Source organism: Eschrichtius robustus, chromosome 1 (genome assembly GCF_028021215.1).
Source record: "Eschrichtius robustus isolate mEscRob2 chromosome 1, mEscRob2.pri, whole genome shotgun sequence".
Lineage (NCBI taxonomy): Eukaryota > Metazoa > Chordata > Mammalia > Artiodactyla > Eschrichtiidae > Eschrichtius > Eschrichtius robustus.
In genome coordinates this window covers 143,416,483-143,431,170 of record NC_090824.1, presented here as the reverse complement: position 1 = coordinate 143,431,170, position 14,688 = coordinate 143,416,483, and the positions used below count along the sequence as shown (strand labels likewise).

Sequence of the window (14,688 nt, the reverse complement as noted above, 5' to 3'; positions counted from 1 at the left end):
CAACGGAAGACCTCTGCCATGTGAGGGGACTTGGAATCCTGAAAGGGAACACTGGCTGGCCTTTCTAGTGCACCAGGGATGGCAACAGTGCCCCCTTCTCTGCCCCGCCAACGGACTGCTCTGGATAAAGCTCTGGCTATTCGAAAGGCCTGCATGCCACACGGGCCGGCCGCGTCATGCCCTCCGGCAGAAACACTATCGCTTTGCACATTGCCAAAAGTGGGAAAAGAGCGACCAAAGGGCTTGTTTGCCTAACTCACCTACCCCCAAGAAGGCCGGCACAGATGCCTCAGCATGTCCATCTTCTCTATGTCCCGCAAGACACCCGTGGGGAGTCACTCCTCTGGAAACGGGATTGCAACTCTTCACAGGTAACCTAACTCACTGCATCCTCATGAACTGCCAAAGCCATCCCCACCATAGGCAGCTGATGCCAGGCCATCACGAACAAGACACATCCTTGGGAAGCCGAAGCCAGCGCCTGCAACCCAATGATGACAGCCCATCCCACGACATCACACAGGACCTGTCCTCATGATACCTTACCTTTCTCTCCAGGGCAGCAGCCACTACGCAGGCTTAAATGCAGCACTCGATCCTCACACCACTCCACGATGATCCACTTAGCGCCAACAGTGTGCTGGCAGCCTAAGGGGCAGCAGCGAGGCCTAATCCATCAGCCCCCTTCCGCCATCACCAAACTCCATCCCACCCCCGCCCACTGCTCCAGCCCCACCGGGCACTCAAGAACATCACCGCACCAAACACGACAACAGAGAGGGCCAAAGGCCTGGCCTGAGGCTCCAGGCTCCAACCAGGGAAACTTGCTCATTTTGGCTTCCAAAATCAACCACCGAAGCGGCATGCACAAACCTTGATCCTGGTCAAAACACACTTCTCCAAGCTGAAAGCTCACTGGGCCCACAACAGCACACACTCCGACTCTGAAGACTAGCAGGAGAGCCTGCCCCCTTGCATTCCCTCACGGCCTTTTAGCAGGGACCGCGGATTCATAGATGACCCAGCTTATGGGCAGACACGGTCGACCCTCAGTCAGGAGCCCCTCCAATACTGGAGTCCTTGGTGGTGTTTGCGTGCATGTCGGCAGGGGACACTGGCCTTCACTCCTAACAGTCCCCTACACCCGAGAGAGGAAACGTGCTGAACCTCAGTTTCGATACGGATACGGTAGAGTGTTCTCACCCATTTTGTTCAGAGTTTCCAATGAATGCATACAAGGGTGTCATCATCGATCCAAGCACATGCTTGGATGCTGCAGAACACAACCGGGCAGTGCGCCGGGCTCTCCAGGGGAGTCATGAGCCTGGGGTAGCCCCAAAGCCTGGAGAATCCACAGCCCTCAGGCCACTCAACAAGACGAACAATCAAGCCACTCTTGCAGCCATTGGGCCCATCTCAGGAAAACCTAATATCTAATGGCTCATCTTGGGGTGGTTGAATACCTACCATCCTGAGTTATCCGCGACCATGCTCGGGAACATGGCCCCGCCTCACTTTTTCCACTTCTTCTTAGCACCTCCAGTCATCAGAGCACACGAAGATCTTGTTTTTGCCGATGGCGAGACTTGCCCAGCAACTGCACCTGGGAAGTGGACTGGTGTACTCAAAGGACATGATCCATACAAATATTTTCCTGGGCTTGAGCTCTGAAACTGCTTCCCAAGGACCTCTATCCCTTACCGAGAATTGACTGCATGTCTGATAGTACGACTGCAGGAAGTTAGGCACATACATTGGCCGGTGTGTGAGAGGCTGTATTTCTGTGTTCACGTGTGTGACTGTGAATGCGCATGCAGACGCTCTTGTGGGTTTCTCTGTGTGCCGCTGACTACGCGTCTTCGTCTCTGTGAGTCCCTGTAGCCCTGTGAAGAGGCGTCCAACAGTAAACGCCATAGTTTATACACAACACCCTGTCTAGACCCACAACTGAAAGGAGAAAACCCCCCTGTAAGCTTCCAGAGGCCGCATTCAAACTTTAACCCCCAGGGGCTGTTGAAATACTCCACGGACTCCCGCTCTCCCACAGCCACGACTTCTGACCAGAGCACAAAGACTGGACGAGACCTGCCTCCCGGCCGTGGGTGTGACATCTACGTGCAACTCGAGAACCTGCCAGCTACCAGCAAATCTGATGTGCACTTGGGGTCACTCCCAGCACTTTCGGAAGCAAGGGAACTCCCATGGGTGACCCGACACCGACCTACAGCATTCTACTGGCAAGATGCAGCCTGAAACCACTCAAGGGGCTAAAGAACATCGAACAAAGTGCAACTTCTTGCCAACTAGGCCTAATCACTTTCCTTTGACCCGTGGGAATGCCCACCACAGGAAGCAGTGGGCTTCAGCAGCCATGACCCCTGTTGGAACACCACAGTGGAAACTGGGCCACCTTCCCGGCCATGTCTCAGGCAGCTCCCATCCTGCAAGGTTCGCGGCCCTGACCCCTAAGGAACCGCTCAAACGCTCAACAGCCTTGTCCATCGTGCCCTAATCCAGGCAGCAGGCCACGCCTCCCTACTGGAAGCCACCGACATCTTCCGAACACGGGAACACTGAACACCAGGGAAGACAGACCGCAAGCCTGTCTGCTGTGAAGATGCTGATCCCACCTGATGCATCCTGGAAATTCTCCACTGCCACAGTCACACCACTGAGGATCTCACAGTGATCAAAGACATGGTCCCCGAGGACCACAGACAGACTTGCAACGGAAGACCTCTGCCATGTGAGGGGACTTGGAAGACTGAAAGGGAAGAGGGGCTGGCCTTGGCAGCGCACCAGGGATGGCAACAGTGCCCCCTTCTCTGACCCGCTAACGGAGGGCTCTGGATAAAGCTCTGGCTGTTCGAAAGGCCTGCATGCCACACGGGCCGGCCGCGTCATGCCCTCCGGCAGAAACACTATGGCATTGCACATTGCCAAAAGTGGGAAAAGAGCGACCAAAGGGCTTGTTTGCATAACTCACCTAGCCCCAAGAAGGCCTGCAGAGATGCCTCAGCATGTCCATCTTCTCTATGTCCCGCAAGAAACCCGTGGGGAGTCACTCCTCTGGAAACGGGATTGCAACTCTTCACAGGTAACCTACCTCACTGCATCCTCATGAATTTCCAAAGCCATCCCCACCATAGGCAGGTAATGCCAGGCCATCACGAACAAGACACATCCTTGGGAAGCCGAGGCCAGCGCCTGCAACCCAATGATGACAGCCCATACCACGACATCACACAGGACCTGTCCTCATGATACCTTACCTTTCTCTCCAGGGCAGCAGCCACTATTCAGGCTTAAATGCAGCACTCGATCCTCACCCCACTCCACGATGATCCACTTACCGCCAACAGTGTGCTGGCAGCTTCAGGGGCAGCAGCGAGGCCTAATCCATCAGCTCCCTTCCACCAACACCAAAATCCATCCCACCCCCGCCCACTGCTCCAGCCCCACCGGGCACTCAAGAACCTCACCGCACCAAACACGACAACAGAGAGGGCCACAGGCCTGGCCTAAGGCTCCAGGCTCCAACCAGGGAACCTTGCTCATTTTGGCTTCCAAAATCAACCACCGAAGCGGCATGCACAAAGCGTGATCCTGGTCAAAACACACTTCTCCAAGCTGAAAGCTCACTGGGCCCACAGCAGCACACACTCCGACTCTGAAGACTAGCAGGAGAGCCTGCCCCCTTGCATTCCCTCACGGCCTTTTAGCAGGGACCGCGGATTCATAGATGACCCAGCTTATGGGCAGACACGGTCGACCCTCAGTCAGGAGCCACTCCAATACTGGAGTCCTTGGTGGTGTTTGCGTGCATGTCGGCAGGGGACACTGGCTTTCACTCCTAACAGTCCCCTACACCCGAGAGAGGAAACGTGCTGAACCTCAGTTTCGATACGGATACGGTCGAGTGTTCTCACCCATTTTGTTCAGAGTTTCCAAGGAAGGCATACAAGGGTGTCATCATCGATCTAAGCACATGCTGGGATGCTGCAGCACACAACCGGGCAGTGCGCCGGGCTCTGCAGGGGAGTCATGAGCCTGGGGTATCCCAAAAGCCTGGAGAATCCACAGCCCTCAGGCCACTCAACAAGACGAACAATCAAGCCACTCTTGCAGCCATTGGGCCCATCTCAGGAAAACCTAATATCTAATGGCACATCTTGGGGTGGTTGAATACCTACCATCCTGAGTTATCCGCGACCATGCTCGGGAACATGGCCCCGCCTCAATTTTTCCAGTTCTTCTTAGCACCTCCAGTCATCAGAGCACACGAAGATCTTGTTTTTGCCGATGGCGAGACTTGCCCAGCAACTGCACCTGGGAAGTGGACTGCTGTACTCAAAGGACATGATCCATACAAATATTTTCCTGGGCTTGAGCTCTGAAACTGCTTCCCAAGGACCTCTATCCCTTACCGAGAATTGACTGCATGTCTGATAGTACGACTGCAGGAAGTTAGGCACATACATTGGCCGGTGTGTGAGAGGCTGTATTTCTGTGTTCACGTGTGTGACTGTGAATGCGCATGCAGACGCTCTTGTGGGTTTCTCTGTGTGCCGCTGACTACGCGTCTTGGTCTCTGTGAGTTCCTGTAGCCCTGTGAAGAGGCGTCCAACAGTAAACGCCATAGTTTATACACAACACCCTGTCTAGAACCACACCTGAAAGGAGAAAGCCCCCTGTCAGCTTCCAGAGGCCGCATTCAAACTTTAACCCCCAGGGGCTGTTGAAATACTCCACGGACTCCCGCTCTCCCACAGCCACGCCTTCTGACCAGAGCACAAAGACTGGACGAGACCTGCCTCCCGGCCGTGGGTGTGACATCTACGTGCAACTCGAGAACCTGCCAGGTACCAGCACATCTGATGTGCACTTGGAGTCACTCCCAGCACTTTCGGAAGCAAGGGAACTCCCATGGGTGACCCGACACGGACCTACACCATTCTACAGGCAAGATGCAGCCTGAAACCACTCAAGGGGCTAAAGAACATTGAACAAAGTGCAACTTCTTGCCAACTAGGCCTAATCACTTTCATTTGACCCGTGGGAATGCCCACCACAGGAAGCAGTGGGCTTCAGCAGCCATGACCCCCGTTGGAACCCCACAGCGGAAACTGGGCCACCTTCCCGGCCATGTCTCAAGCAGCTCCCATCCTGCAAGGTTCGCGGCCCTGACCCCTAAAGAACCGCTCAAACGCTCAACAGCCTCCTCCAACGTGCCCTACTCCAGCCAGCAGGGTGACGCGTCCCTACTGGAAGCCACAGACATCTTCCGAACACGGGAACACTGAACACCAGGGAAGACAGACCGCAAGCCTGTCTGCTTTGAAGATGCTGATCACACCTGATGCATCCTGGAAATTCTCCACTGCCACAGTGACACCACTGAGCATCTCACAGTGATCAAAGCCGTGGTCCCCGAGGACCACAGACAGACTTGCAACGGAAGACCTCTGCCAAATGAGGGGACGTGGAAGCCTGAAAGGGAAGAGGGGCTGGCCTTGGCAGCGCACCAGGGATGGCAACAGTGCCCCCTTCTCTGCCCCGCCAACGGACTGCTCTGGATAAAGCTCTGGCTATTCGAAAGGCCTGCATGCCACACGGGCCGGCCGCGTCATGCCCTCCGGCAGAAACACTATCGCTTTGCACATTGCCAAAAGTGGGAAAAGAGCGACCCAAGGGCTTGTTTGCATAACTCACCTACCCCCAAGAAGACCGGCACAGATGCCTCAGCATGTCCATCTTCTCTATGTCCCGCAAGACACCCGTGGGGAGTCACTCCACTGGAAACGGGATTGCAACTCTTCACAGGTAACCTACCTCACTGCATCCTCATGAAATGCCAAAGCCATCCCCACCATAGGCAGCTGATGCCAGGCCATCACGAACAAGACATATCCTTGGGAAGCCGAGGTCAGCGCCTGCAACCCAATGATGACAGCCCATCCCACGACATCACACAGGACCTGTGCTCATGATACCTTACCTTTCTCTCCAGGGCAGCAGCCACTACGCAGGCTTAAATGCAGCACTCGATCCTCACCCCACTCCACGATGATCCACTTAGCGCCAACAGTGTGCTGGCAGCTTCAGGGGCAGCAGCGAGGCCTAATCCATCAGCCCCCTTCCGCCATCACCAAACTCCATCCCACCCCCGCCCACTGCTCCAGCCCCACCGGGCACTCAAATACCTCACCGCACCAAACACAACAACAGAGAGGGCCACAGGCCTGGCCTGAGTCTCCAGCCTCCAACCAGGGAAACTTGCTCATTTTGGCTTCCAAAATCAACCACCGAAGCGGCATGCACAAAGCGGGATCCTGGTCAAAACGCACTTCTCCAAGCTGAAAGCTCACTGGGCCCACACCAGCACACACTCTGACTCTGAACACTAGCAGGAGAGCCTGCCCCCTTGCATTCCCGCACGGCCTTTTAGCAGGGACCGCGGATTCATAGATGACCCAGCTTATGGGCAGACACGGTCGACCCTCAGTCAGGAGCCCCTCCAATACTGGAGTCCTTGGTGGTGTTTGCGTGCATGTCAGCAGGGGACACTGGCCTTCACTCCTAACAGTCCCCTACACCCGAGAGAGGAAACGTGCTAACCTCAGTTTCGATAAGGATACGGTAGAGTGTTCTCACCCATTTTGTTCAGAGTTTCCAAGGAAGGCATACAAGGGTGCCATCATCGATCCAAGCACATGCTGGGATGCTGCAGAACACAACCGTGCAGTGCGCCGGGCTCTGCAGGGGAGTCATGAGCCTGGGGTACCCCAAAAGCCTGGAGAATCCACAGCCCTCAGGCCAGTCAACAAGACGAACAATCAAACCACTCTTGCAGCCATTGGGCCCATCTCAGGAAAACCTAATATCTAATGGCACATCTTGGGGTGGTTGAATACCTACCATCCTGAGTTATCCGCGACCATGCTCGGGAACATGGCCGCGCCTCACTTTTTCCAGTTCTTCTTAGCACCTCCAGTCATCAGAGCACACGAAGATCTTCTTTTTGCCGATGGCGAGACTTGCCCAGCAACTGCACCTGGGAAGTGGACTGGTGTACTCAAAGGACATGATCCATACAAATATTTTCCTGGGCTTGAGCTCTGAAACTGCTTCCCAAGGACCTCTATCCCTTACCGAGAATTGACTGCATGTCTGATAGTACGACTGCAGGAAGTTAGGCACATACATTGGCCGGTGTGTGAGAGGCTGTATTTCTGTGTACACGCGTGTGACTGTGACTGTGACTGCGCACGCAGACACTCTTGTGGGTTTCTCTGTGTGCCGCTGACTACGCGTCTTGGTCTCTGTGTGTCCCTGTAGCCCTGTGAAGAGGCGTCCAACAGTAAACGCCATAGTTTATACACAACACCCTGTCTAGACCCCCAACTGAAAGGAGAAAGCCCCCTGTCAGCTTCCAGAGGCCGCATGCAAACTTTAACCCCCAGGGGCTGTTGAAATACTCCACGGACTCCCGCTCTCATACAACCACGCCTTCTGACCAGAGCAGAAAGACTGGACGAGACCTGCCTCCGGGCCGTGGGTGTGACATCTACGTGCAACTCGAGAACCTTCCAGCTACCAGCACATCTGATGTGCACTTGGGGTCACTCGCAGCACTTTCGGAAGCAAGGGAACTCCCATGGGTGACCCGACACCGACCTACAGCATTCTACTGGCAAGATGCAGCCTGAAACCACTCAAGGGGCTAAAGAACATCGAACAAAGTGCAACTTCTTGCCAACTAGGCCTAATCACTTTCCTTTGACCCGTGGTAATGCCCACCACAGGAGGCAGTGGGCTTCAGCAGCCATGACCCATGTTGGAACCCCACAGCGGAAACTAGGCCACCTTCCCGGCCATGTCTCAGGCAGCTCCCATCCTGCAAGGTTCGCGGCCCTGACCCCTAAGGAACCGCTCAAACGCTCAACAGCCTCGTCCAACGTGCCCTACTCCAGCCAGCAGGGCGACGCGTCACTACTGGAAGCCACAGACATCTTCCGAACACGGGAACACTGAACACCAGGGAAGACAGACCGCAGGCCTGTCTGCTTTGAAGATGCTGATCCCACCTGATGCATCCTGGAAATTCTCCACTGCCACAGTCACACCACTGAGGAACTCAGAATGATCAAAGGCATGGTCCCCGAGGACCACAGACAGACTTGCAACGGAAGACCTCTGCCATGTGAGGGGAATTGGAATCCTGAAAGGGAACACTGGCTGGCCTTGGCAGTGCACTAGGGATGGCAACAGTGCCCCCTTCTGTGCCCCGCCAACGGACTGCTCTGGATAAAGCTCTGGCTATTCGGAAGGCCTGCATGCCACACGGGCCGGCCGCGTCATGCCCTCCGGCAGAAACACTATCGCTTTGCACATTGCCAAAAGTGGGAAAAGAGCGACCAAAGGGCTTGTTTGCATAACTCACCTACCCGCAAGAAGGCCGGCAAAGATGCCTCAGCATGTCCATCTTCTCTATGTCCCGCAAGACACCCGTGGGGAGTCACTCCTCTGGAAACGGGATTGCAACTCTTCACAGGTAACCTACCTCACTGCATCCTCATGAACTGCCAAAGCCATCCCCACCATAGGCAGCTGATGCCAGGCCATCACGAACAAGACACATCCTTGGGAAGCCGAGGCCAGCGCCTGCAACCCAATGATGACAGCCCATCCCACGACATCACACAGGACCTGTCCTCATGATACCTTACCTTTCTCTCCAGGGCAGCCGCCACTACGCAGGCTTAAATGCAGCACTCGATCCTCACCCCACTCCACGATGATCCACTTAGCGCCAACAGTGTGCTGGCAGCTTCAGGGGCAGCAGCGAGGCCTAATCCATCAGCCCCCTTCCGCCATCACCAAACTCCATCCCACCCCCGCCCACTGCTCCAGCCCCACCGGGCACTCAAGAACCTCACCGCACCAAACACGACAACAGAGAGGGCCACAGGCCTGGCCTGAGGCTCCAGGCTCCAACCAGGGAAACTTGCTCATTTTGGCTTCCAAAATCAACCACCGAAGCAGCATGCACAAAGCTTGATCCTGGTCAAAACACACTTCTCCAAGCTGAAAGCTCACTGGGCCCACACCAGCACACACTCCGACTCTGAAGACTAGCAGGAGAGCCTGCCCCCTTGCATTCCCTCACGGCCTTTTAGCAGGGACCGCAGATTCATAGATGACCCAGCTTATGGGCAGACACGGTCGACCCTCAGTCAGGAGCCCCTCCAATACTGGAGTCCTTGGTGGTGTTTGCGTGCATGTCGGCAGGGGACACTGGCCTTCACTCCTAACAGTCCCCTACACCCGAGAGAGGAAACGTGCTAACCTCAGTTTCGATAAGGTTATGGTAGAGTGTTCTCACCCATTTTGTTCAGAGTTTCCAAGGAAGGCATACAAGGGTGCCATCATCGATCCAAGCACATGCTGGGATGCTGCAGAACACAACCGGGCAGTGCGCCAGGCTCTCCAGGGTAGTCATGAGTCTGGGGTACCCCAAAAGCCTGGAGAATCCACAGCCCTCAGGCCACTCAACAAGACGAACAATCAAGCCACTCTTGCAGCCATTGGGCCCATCTCAGGAAAACCTAATATCTAATGGCACATCTTGGGGTGGTTGAATACCTACCATCCTGAGTTATCCGTGACCATGCTCGGGAACATGGCCCCGCCTCACTTTTTCCAGTTCTTCTTAGCACCTCCAGTCATCAGAGCACACGAATATCTTGTTTTTGCCGATGGCGAGGCTTGCCCAGCAACTGCACCTGGGAAGTGTACTGGTGTACTCAAAGGACATGATTCATAGAAATATTTTCCTGGGCTTGAGCTCTGAAACTGCTTCCCAAGGACCTCTATGCCTTACCGAGAATTGACTGCATGTCTGATAGTACGACTGCAGGAAGTTAGGCACATACATTGGCCGGTGTGTGAGAGGCTGTATTTCTGTGTTCACGCGTGTGACTGTGACTGTGACTGCGCACGCAGACACTCTTGTGGGTTTCTCTGTGTGCCGCTGACTACGCGTCTTGGTCTCTGTGTGTCCCTGTAGCCCTGTGAAGAGGCGTCTAACAGTAAACGCCATAGTTTATACACAACACCCTGTCTAGACCCACAACTGAAAGGAGAAAGCCCCCTGTCAGCTTCCAGAGGCCGCATGCAAACTTTAACCCCCAGGGGCTGTTGAAATACTCCACGGACTCCCGCTCTCCCACAGCCACGCCTTCTGACCAGAGCACAAAGACTGGACGAGACCTGCCTCCCGGCCGTGGGTGTGACATCTACGTGCAACTCGAGAACCTGCCAGCTACCAGCACATCTGATGTGCACTTGGGGTCACTCGCAGCACTTTCGGAAGCAAGGGAACTCCCATGGGTGACCCGACACCGACCTACAGCATTCTACTGGCAAGATGCAGCCTGAAAACACTCAAGGGGCTAAAGAATATCGAACAAAGTGCAACTTCTTGCCAACTAGGCCTAATCACTTTCCTTTGACCCGTGGGAATGCCCACCACAGGAAGCAGTGGGCTTCAGCAGCCATGACCCCTGTTGGAACCCCACAGCGGAAACTGGGCCACCTTCCCGGCCATGTCTCAGGCAGCTCCCATCCTGCAAGGTTCGCGACCCTGACCCCTAAGGAACCGTTAAAACGCTCAACAGCCTCGTCCAACGTGCCCTACTCCTGCCAGCAGGCCACGCCTCCCTACTGGAAGCCACAGACATCTTCCGAACACGGGAATACTGAACACCAGGGAAGACAGAACGCAAGCCTGTCTGCTTTGAAGATGCTGATCCCACCTGATGCATCCTGGAAATTCTCCACTGCCACAGTCACACCACTGAGGAACTCAGAGTGATCAAAGGCATGGTCCCCGAGGACCACAGACAGACTTCCAACGGAAGACCTCTGCCATGTGAGGGGACTTTGAATCCTGAAAGGGAACACTGGCTGGCCTTGGCAGTGCACCAGGGATGGCAACAGTGCCCCCTTCTCTGCCCCGCCAACGGACTGCTCTGGATAAAGCTCTGGCTATTCGAAAGGCCTGCATGCCACACGGGCCGGCCGCGTCATGCCCTCCGGCAGAAACACTATCGCTTTGCACATTGCCAAAAGTGGGAAAAGAGCGACCCAAGGGCTTGTTTGCATAACTCGCCTACCCGCAAGAAAGCCGGCACAGATGCCTCAGCATGTCCATCTTCTCTATGTCCCGCAAGACACCCGTGGGGAGTCACTCCTCTGGAAACGGGATTGCAACTCTTCACAGGTAACCTACTTCACTGCATCCTCATGAACTACCAAAGCCATCCCCACCATAGGCAGCTGATGCCAGGCCATCACGAACAAGACACATCCTTGGGAAGCCAAGGCCAGCGCCTGCAACCCAATGATGACAGCCCATCCCACGACATCACACAGGACCTGTCCTCATGATACCTTACCTTTCTCTCCAGGGCAGCAGCCACTACGCAGGCTTAAATGCAGCACTCGATCCTCACCCCACTTCACGATGATCCACTTAGCGCCAACAGTGTGCTGGCAGCTTCAGGGGCAGCAGCGAGGCCTAATCCATCAGCCCCCTTCCGCCATCACCAAACTCCATCCCACCCCCGCCCACTGCTCCAGCCCCACCGTGCACTCAAGAACCTCACCGCAACAAACACGACAACAGAGAGGGCCACAGGCCTGGCCTGAGGCTCCAGGCTCCAACCAGGGAAACTTGCTCATTTTGGCTTCCAAAATCAACCACCGAAGCGGCATGCACAAAGCTTGATCCTGGTCAAAACACACTTCTCCAAGCTGAAAGCTCACTGGGCCCACACCAGCACACACTCCGACTCTGAAGACTAGCCACTACGCAGGCTTAAATGCAGCACTCGATCCTCACCCCACTCCACGATGATCCACTTAGCGCCAACAGTGTGCTGGCAGCTTCAGGGGCAGCAGCGAGGCCTAATCCATCAGCCCCCTTCCGCCATCACCAAACTCCATCCCACCCCCGCCCACTGCTCCAGGCCCACCAGGCACTCAAGAACCTCACTGCAACAAACACGACAACAGAGAGGGTCACAGGCCTGGCCTGAGGCTCCAGGCTCCAACCAGGGAACCTTGCTCATTTTGGCTTCCAAAATCAACCACCGAAGCGGCATGCACAAAGCTTGATCCTGGTCAAAACACACTTCTCCAAGTTGAAAGCTCACTGGGCCCACACCAGCACACACTCCGACTCTGAAGACTAGCAGGAGAGCCTGCCCCCTTGCATTCCCTCACGGCCTTTTAGCAGGGACCGCGGATTCATAGATGACCCAGCTTATGGGCAGACACGGTCGACCCTCAGTCAGGAGCCCCTCCAATACTGGAGTCCTTGGTGGTTTTTGCGTCCATGTCGGCAGGGGACACTGGCCTTCACTCCTAACAGTCCCCTACACCCGAGAGAGGAAACGTGCTGAACCTCAGTTTCGATACGGATACGGTAGAGTGTTCTCACCCATTTTGTTCAGAGTTTCCAAGGAATGCATACAAGGGTGTCATCATCGATCCAAGCACATGCTGGGATGCTGCAGAACACAACCGTGCAGTGCGCCGGTCTCTGCAGGGGAGTCATGAGCCTGGGGTACCCCAAAAGCCTGGAGAATCCACAGCCCTCAGGCCACTCAACAAGACGAACAATCAAGCCACTCTTGCAGCCATTGGGCCCATCTCAGGAAAACCTAATATCTAATGGCACATCTTGGGGTGGTTGAATACCTACCATCCTGAGTTATCCGCGACCATGCTCGGGAACATGGCCCCGCCTCAATTTTTCCAGTTCTTCTTAGCACCTCCAGTCATCAGAGCACACGAAGATCTTGTTTTTGCCCATGGCGAGACTTGCCCAGCAACTGCACCTGGGAAGTGGACTGGTGTACTCAAAGGACATGATCCATACAAATATTTTCCTGGGCTTGTGCTCTGAAACTGCTTCCCAAGGACCTCTATCCCTTACGGAGTATTGACTGTATGTCTGATAGTACGATTGCAGGAAGTTAGGCACTTACATTGGCCGGTGTGTGAGAGGCTGTATTTCTGTGTTCACTTGTCTGACTGTGAATGCGCACGCAGTCGCTCTTGTGGGTTTCTCTGTGTGCCGCTGACTACGCGTCTTCGTCTCTGTGAGTCCCTGTAGCCCTGTGAAGAGGCGTCCAACAGTAAACGCCATAGTTTATACACAACACCCTGTCTAGACCCACAACTTAAAGGAGAAAGCCCCCTGTCAGCTTCCAGAGGCCGCATTTAAAGTTTATCCCCCAGGGGCTGTTGAAATACTCCAGGGACTCCCGCTCTCCCAAAGACACGCCTTCTGACCAGAGCACAAAGACTGGACGAGACCTGCCTCCCGGCCGTGGGTGTGACATCTACGTGCAACTCGAGAACCTGCCAGCTACCAGCACATCTGATGTGCACTTGGGGTCACTCCCAGCACTTTCGGAAGCAAGGGAACTCCCATGGGTGACCTGACACCGACCTACACCATTCTATTGGCAACATGCAGCCTGAAACCACTCAAGGGGCTAAAGAACATCGAACAAAGTGCAACTTCTTGCCAACTAGGCCTAATCACTTTCCTTTGACCCGTGGGAATGCCCACCACAGGAAGCAGTGGCCTTCAGCAGCCATGACCCTTGTTGGAACCCCAGGGCGGAAACTGGGCCACCTTCCCGTCCATGTCTCAAGCAGCTCCCATCCTGCAAGGTTCGCGGCCCTGACCCCTAAGGAACGGCTCAAACGCTCAACAGCCTCGTCCAACGTGCCCTACTCCAGGCAGCAGGCCACGCCTCCCTACTGGAAGCCACAGACATCTTCCGAACACGGGAACACTGAAAACCAGGGAAGACAGACCGCAAGCCTGTCTGCTTTGAAGATGCTGATCCCACCTGATGCATCCTGGAAATTCTCCACTGCCACAGTCACCCCACTGAGGATCTCACAGTGATCAAATGCATGGTCCCCGAGGACCACAGACAGACTTGCAACGGAAGACCTCTGCCAAGTGAGGGGACTTGGAAGCCTGAAAGGGAAGAGGGGCTGGACTTGGCAGCGCACCAGGGATGGCAACAGTGCCCCCTTCTCTGACCCGCCAACGAACTGCTCTGGATAAAGCTCTGGCTGTTCGAAAGGCCTGCATGCCACACGGGCCGGCCGCGTCATGACCTCCGGCAGAAACACTATCGCTTTGCACATTGCCAAAAGTGGGAAAAGAGCGACCAAAGGGCTTGTTTGCATAACTCACCTAGCCCCAAGAAGGCCGGCACAGATGCCTCAGCATGTCCATCTTCTCTATGTCCCGCAAGACACCCGTGGGGAGTCACTCCTCTGGAAACGGGATTGCAACTCTTCACTGGTAACCTAACTCACTGCATCCTCATGAACTGCCAAAGCCATCCCCACCATAGGCAGCTGATGCCAGGCCATCACGAACAAGACACATCCTTGGGAAGCCGAGGCCAGAGCCTGCAACCCAATGATGACAGCCCATCCCACGACATCACATAGGACCTGTCCTCATGATACCTTACCTTTCTCTCCAGGGCAGCAGCCACTACGCAGGCTTAAATGCAGCACTCAATCCTCACCCCACTCCACGATGATCCACTTAGCGCCAACAGTGTGCTGGCAGCTTCAGGGGAAGCA

The 14,688-nt window shown here is 55.2% G+C and overlaps 5 non-coding genes across 5 annotated transcripts; all 5 read right to left on the bottom strand.

Moving 5' to 3' along the window:
* Positions 1–1,163: 1,163 nt before the first annotated feature.
* Positions 1,164–1,256, bottom strand: LOC137778592 (small nucleolar RNA SNORD116). The gene has a single exon (XR_011076942.1). It is a non-coding gene; the product is annotated as a small nucleolar RNA SNORD116 (small nucleolar RNA).
* Positions 1,257–3,889: 2,633 nt separating this feature from the next.
* On the bottom strand, positions 3,890–3,982 carry LOC137751546 (small nucleolar RNA SNORD116). The gene has a single exon (XR_011070836.1). It is a non-coding gene; the product is annotated as a small nucleolar RNA SNORD116 (small nucleolar RNA).
* A 2,632-nt stretch (positions 3,983–6,614) lies between these two features.
* Positions 6,615–6,707, bottom strand: LOC137751527 (small nucleolar RNA SNORD116). Its single transcript, XR_011070831.1, has one exon. It is a non-coding gene; the product is annotated as a small nucleolar RNA SNORD116 (small nucleolar RNA).
* Positions 6,708–9,345: 2,638 nt separating this feature from the next.
* On the bottom strand, positions 9,346–9,438 carry LOC137751599 (small nucleolar RNA SNORD116). The gene has a single exon (XR_011070880.1). It is a non-coding gene; the product is annotated as a small nucleolar RNA SNORD116 (small nucleolar RNA).
* Positions 9,439–12,465: 3,027 nt separating this feature from the next.
* LOC137777203 (small nucleolar RNA SNORD116) lies at positions 12,466–12,558 on the bottom strand. Its single transcript, XR_011076458.1, has one exon. It is a non-coding gene; the product is annotated as a small nucleolar RNA SNORD116 (small nucleolar RNA).
* Between the last annotated feature and the right edge of the window lie 2,130 nt (positions 12,559–14,688).